The following is a 6277-nucleotide window of genomic DNA, read 5'->3' as shown; positions in this document are numbered from 1 at the left end:
AAGCCTTCCAACCTTCTAAATATTCCTTTATATGTGGTTCAGAGTTCTGGGACCATTCCCTGAGTCTGCTTGGTTGGGTATTCTGTGTTGTTGCTGGTGGAGCTCTTTAGAACACTTCCACCCGATCTGCCATCTTGTTTGTTCTCCTGCAATGTTGTTTTGATAATGAATACAGTGCCATTAGGCTTTATTTTATCATTCCAAGCAGAATAAATCATACCATTATCTGTTACAGAATGGTCAGTACAAGGCCATTTCAGTTCCTCAATGCCTAGGAACCTTTTGCATTCCATTTAGTTTTTGATCACTTCTAGTTTTCTTCAATTGTACTTTGTACACTTCATGTTAGATAAACTAAATGATAAGTATAAGAAAAAACAATATATTGTATGAATTTATTATCTGAAAAGCCCCTAACAGACAAATCTATAGAGACAGATCTTTGGGTGGAGGAGTATTGAGAAGTGATTGTTAATGGAGATGATGCTTCTTTATGGGTAATGAAAATACTCTAAAATTTATTGTGGTGGTGGTTGCACAACTCTGAATATGCTAACAACTAGAGTTGTGCTCTTTAAATAGGTTAATTATATGTGGATTATATTGTTGTTGTTAAGTGCCGTCTAGTCGATTCCAACCCATAGTGACCCTGTATAGGGTTTCCAGGGAGTAGCTGGTGACCTTGAACCACCAACCGTGCAGTTCAAATGGCCTTGCAGCTTGGCGCATTAACCCACAGAGCCACACCAGAACTCCACCTTGGTGGCTGGGGGTTAATGTTTGTTTGGAGCTAGAAGTTGAGGTAGCATGTTCTGTGCTCTGCAGGAACTGTACTCACATTTGCTACACTCATTCAGGAGCCAGAGCTAAGATCCAGAACAAAGCACCTGTCACACACTGTAGGTCAAAACAGAGTCACATAGGGAATTGAAACTCTGAGCCTGTCCACCAGAAGGTGTGGGACAAGAACTTGAATTTCCCTCAATTGTGGAAACTCTGACCTAAATACTAATGAAAACTTCCTGGCAACTGATTAACACGTTAGGGCTCAAGCAACGGTGAAACTTTCCCACCCAACCATATCACCACCCATATTACCACCCCAAGTTCATCTGTACTGTGTACACTGCTTTTGGGTTCAAGTAACGAACTACTTAACAAAAAGCGGCTCCTTTCTCATATAAAGAGGTAGGCCAGTTAAGTTCCAGGGCTGGTTTATTCAGAACTACAACACTGTCATGCTGCAGGATAAATTGTTGTTGTTGTTAAGTGTTGTAGAGCTGGTTCTAACCCATAGCAACCCTGTATAGGGTTTCCAAGGAGCATCTGGTAAACCTGAACTGCCGACCTTGCGGTACAAACCGACCTTGCAGTAGAGCATATTAACCCACAGTGCCATGCCAGGACTCCATACTGGACAGTTAATTACAAAGTTGGCAGTTCAAACCCACCAGCCACTTCTTGGAAACCTTATACAGGGTCGCTATGAGTGGTAACTGACTCCATGTCAGTTAAAAACAACAGTATTATGAAGGACTTGGTTGCTTTCCACCTGCCTGTTTTGTCAAGTTGAGTTATCAGGTATCTCCCTTTCTCATTGAATGGTAGTTGCAGCTTCTTATGCTATACATAAACCAATCACAGGCCACAATGACCTTAGATCAGGTGTCAGCAAATTGTGGCCTATGGGCCAAACCCAGCCTGCCACTTGTTCTTGTAAATAAGTTTTCAGTCCACCCAGTGATCACATATTGCCCACAATTGCTTTACAGTTCAGCAGTAGAGATGGATAGTTGTGAAAGAGGTCATATACAGCATACAAAGTCAAACATACTTACTTTCTGATATCTGCCTTAGATCCATCGCAATTTGATTCCTGGAACTGGGAAAGAAGTTGCCTGTCCTGAGTAGATATGGTGGTTTGGTCTCATGGAGAAAAGAGGTGGGAAAAATGGACACTGAGTTCCCATGTGAAGCCCCTATGGGTAGATGTACTAATGACGATATTAGACATAACTTAGGAGAAGACCAAGCCAATTCTTTGGTCAAGGTGATTCTGACTCATCGTGACCCCATTTGTTAGTTATAGAGTAGAACTGTTCACTAGGGTTTTCTTGGCTATAATTTTTACAGAAATACATCGCCAGACCTTTCTTCTGTGGTGTAGCTGTGTGTTAGCAGCCAAGAATAAACCATGTGTGCCACCCAGAAACTTAAGAGAGGCTTGATACATTAGAAGGAAATCACTCAGAAAGAGAAACGGAAAGTAAGAAAGAGAAATGAGGTGAGTTGAAGGATTTATTGACAGCTCTAATTTTCGTCTAATAGACATTCCATGGAAAAGGTAACAGAGGAATCCGCTAAGGCACTATCAAGAAAACAAACAAAAATTTGTTAATTTCCACAGAATTAACAAAAGTTAAGATTCTTCAGACTGAAAAGACCTCTCTAGTTACAATTAAAAATGAACAAAATTTTAAAGGAAATTAACCACGTAAATACATCATGGTGAAACTGCAGAGTATCATGAATAAAGAAAAGGTATCTTAAAAGCCACTAGAGACAAAGGCAGTTTGATTACAAAAGCATGCTAATCAGACTGACAGCAGACAATAAAAATAGAATATACAATGCTTTGAAAGAAAATAACAACCTTGAATTCCATACCTAGACTATGATTTAAGAGTGAGAATAAAACAAATTTGCAGCAAAGGGGATTTAAATAAACAAGTCTGAAAGAACTGCTAAAGCAGGTTTGGGGAACATCTGGCCCGCAGGCTGTATGTTATTGTTGTTAAGCGCCGTGAAGTCGGTTTCAATTTATAGCAACCCTGTTATAGGGTTTCTGAGGAGCGGCTGGTAGATATGAACCACCGACCTTGCAGTTCAAACTGACCTTGTGGTCCAGTGCTTATCCTGCAGCGATATGACAGGTTAATTTTCTTTTCTCTTGAACAAGGATTTATGGTAGGATTAGAATTTAAAAGCATCATAGTAAAACAGCCTAATAAACAAGAAAAATAGTAATGATCATTCTTCCATTACAAGTGATCAACAACTTTTTCTTTTTGTATTTACATTTGCTTATTGAACAAAGCAACGGGAAAGATAAACTGTAGGCACACTAAATCTCTTTTCCTTTCAAAGTCTTCATAATTTACAGATCTCTGTATTCTCCATGCCTATAAATTAATCTGAATCAACCTAGAATGTGTCTAGGTTGTAATTCTCTTTCAGAGCAAAAACTATCTTGTTTATATCTGCCTTTTTTTTTAGTGTTTGGCACATGGTTGTCATCAAGTGCTATTGAGTCGGTTCCAACTCAAAGCAACTCTGCATATAGGGTGTTCGAGGAGTGACTGGTGGGCTTGAACTGCTTGACCTAGCGGTTAGAAGTTCAAACCCATCACCAGCTTCTCTCAGAAACCCTATACAGGCTTGCCGTGAGTCAGAAGTGACTCACTGGCAACACAACACTGAGTAAAATGTACAAATTTCTCTTAAGTTTTAAAATATCAAATGGCTTTCTTTGTAAACAATTCAAAATCTAATTCCAGTACAATGCACATCTACATTTCTATGACACTAGTAGCCGAGATTTCTTCCTGTGTCTTTCCTGCATTCCTTTCTGCACAGCTGCAATGTGTTAGGCACTGTGCCAGGTAACTGTTAAAATATATTCCCAAGGAGCTTACAGTCTAGTGAAAGAGACAAAACGTTTAAAATCAACAGAAAGTTCAGAATTATTTTCTCAGTACACAGCTTCTACAGATTCCTGGTGTGGCGCTGTGGGTCAGTGCGCTGGACTGCAAAGGCAGTTTAAACTTCAAGAGCAGCATTTCAAGCTCACCAGCCACTCCTCAGAAACCCTGTACAGGGTGCTATGGGTTTGAACCGACTTGACGGCACCCAACAACACTACAGACTACTAGTCACTAGCAATCAAGGGGGCTTAAAAAAGTCCATGGAAAAAAATTTAATTCTATTTGCCATGAACTTTTGACCCCCCTCCTTTTTTTTTTTTGAAGCCCCCTTTTATGAAGGGTAAAACTTGAATAAAGACGTCAAAACCTCCCCAAATAAACATTAAGTATCTAAATAGTAATGTTGATGTTGTTAAGTGCTGACCCATAGTGATCCCACATAGGGCTTCCGAGGAGTGGCCTGTGAGGCCGAATCGCCAGCTTTGCGATTCAAATAGTCCGGTGATAATCCTACAGCACCACACCAGGACTCCTACATAGTTATATTACTATTTGTGAGAAGGATTAATTGGGACCCAAAACAGGAAATTATTAAACTACAGTAGAAATATGCGAAAGATCTGAACACCTTTAACAGACCATGCATTTAGTATCTTCTGAAATCAACAAAAAGGCAAGCCCTTAGGCTAATATTATTTTATGCTGATACCTATAGAATGTTAGTGTACAGGAAAACAGGACAGAAAAACACTTAGTCTGGCCTGTTCAGTATTGGAGGTGCTCTTTAAATTGAACTGAAATTAATACAAATTTTTTAAATAAAAAAATTCAGACCTTCAGTTGCACTACATACATTGCTAGTGTTCAATAAATAGTCCCACGTGCATGTGGCTTCCACACTGGACAGCACAGATACACAGTATTTCCATCATTGTAGATTATGGTAGCATTATATTAAGAATTAGAGCATGTCAAGCACCTGTCATATTATGTAATGATTAGAAGTATCAAACTCCTTCCCACTATAAGAGGGGCCTAATCTGGTAGAGTAGTGGTTACGAATCGGGCTGCGAACTTTAAGGTCAGCAGTTCGAAACTGCCAGCCACTCCATGGGAGAAAGATGAGGCTTTCTGTTCCCGTAAAGATTTACAGCCTCGGAAACCCTGTACAGGGTCGCTATGGGTCGGAACTGACTCGACAGCACATAACAACAACAATCTTTAATAGTTACAGGAAAAAATTGCAACAGAACAAATTAAATTAGGGTAATGAGTAAAACTTTCTCAAATTAACCTATGGCACTGACCTGGGTTTAAAGACTACATTGGAAGCAAATAATTCTTTGCATTCAAAATTGAGAAAAATAAGATAAAATTACTTTTTTTCAGGACAAGACCATCATGAGTAGGGAAACAAAAATCAACAAACCCAAACCCTTCCAAATAGAATAGTTAGTGATTCACTTACTACAATAACCTCTTTAGACAGATTTAGTCTCTACATTGAATATTTTCACTTGGTTTTGACAAGTACAACATTCTTTTGATTTTATTTATTCCTTAATGTGACTCGAGAAGGAAATTTAACATAAAAAAAAATTCTTAAAATGTATCCCTTCCTCCCATCCACACCCCAAAAGTTGACTGTTTCATTTTGTGTACATTCTGATTTGTTTCCAAGTGCCTCCACTCCAGTCCATGTTGAGGTGCTTCAAGGATGAGTCGAGATGTATCAAGGAAGACTCTTTCGGAGCTGTTACGATGTACCATATCAATCTTGGAGTGCTGCTGTTTTAGCTTCATTATTGTAGCTGGATCATCTTTTCTGCTTGCCATTAGTAGTCTAAACATTTGCTCTGGATATTTGCTCATTATAAATTCCAAAGCAGACTGATGTTCTTCCAGGGATGCACATAATTCTTGGTTCTCTTGTAATTCTCTCATTTGTCTGTTTTCTTGCTGGATTCCCATGACTAATGTGGACCGTGGTCCGTGTCTTGCAACTTCATTAAGTTCTAGAATTTCTTCCTGGTACTGCTTCATTGCTTCTACTCGCTTATTGAGAGCTGTGGTTTGTTCAATGGGAGATTCTGCTGCATCATCATGATCTCTGTTTTCCAATAAGAGCTTTGGCACCACCAAGTTCCTTCTAATTGTGCGACTCATTTCTAACGGAATACTCCAGTCTCAGTTCCTCGCAGCCGTCAACTATGAGATTAAGGACTCAAGGTCTTGTCCATCGGGACTACAGGGAAGAGACCCACAAGCATCTGTTCAAGCAGACACAGACCCGGATAGAGTTAGTGGCGAGGTAGCGGCCCAGGGGGATGAGGCGAACCCCATCATTATTGACCCCAGAAAACCTCCGTTGACTGCCTCTGATAAGCGCTCCGTGAGCCGACAGGTTAATTTTTAGGTTGATAATTTTTTATAGCCCGTGAATGATGTTATAAATATCCAAATGGCCCTTGGAAGAAAAAATATTCCCCAGCCTGTCCTAAAGGATGTTGTTGCTCTTCAGAACCACTGAGTCATGTGACAGAGTAGAGCTGCCCCATAGGGTTTTCTTGGCT

The 6277-nt window shown here is 39.8% G+C and overlaps 1 pseudogene; it reads right to left on the bottom strand.

Annotated features, from left to right (window-relative positions):
• Positions 1-5306: 5306 nt before the first annotated feature.
• LOC102834037 lies at positions 5307-5870 on the bottom strand (annotated as a pseudogene).
• Positions 5871-6277: the final 407 nt, after the last annotated feature.

The sequence above is a fragment of the Chrysochloris asiatica genome, unplaced genomic scaffold (genome assembly GCF_000296735.1).
Source record: "Chrysochloris asiatica unplaced genomic scaffold, ChrAsi1.0 scaffold00052, whole genome shotgun sequence".
NCBI classification, from domain to species: domain Eukaryota; kingdom Metazoa; phylum Chordata; class Mammalia; order Afrosoricida; family Chrysochloridae; genus Chrysochloris; species Chrysochloris asiatica.
This window is presented reverse-complemented; position numbering and strand designations above follow the sequence as displayed.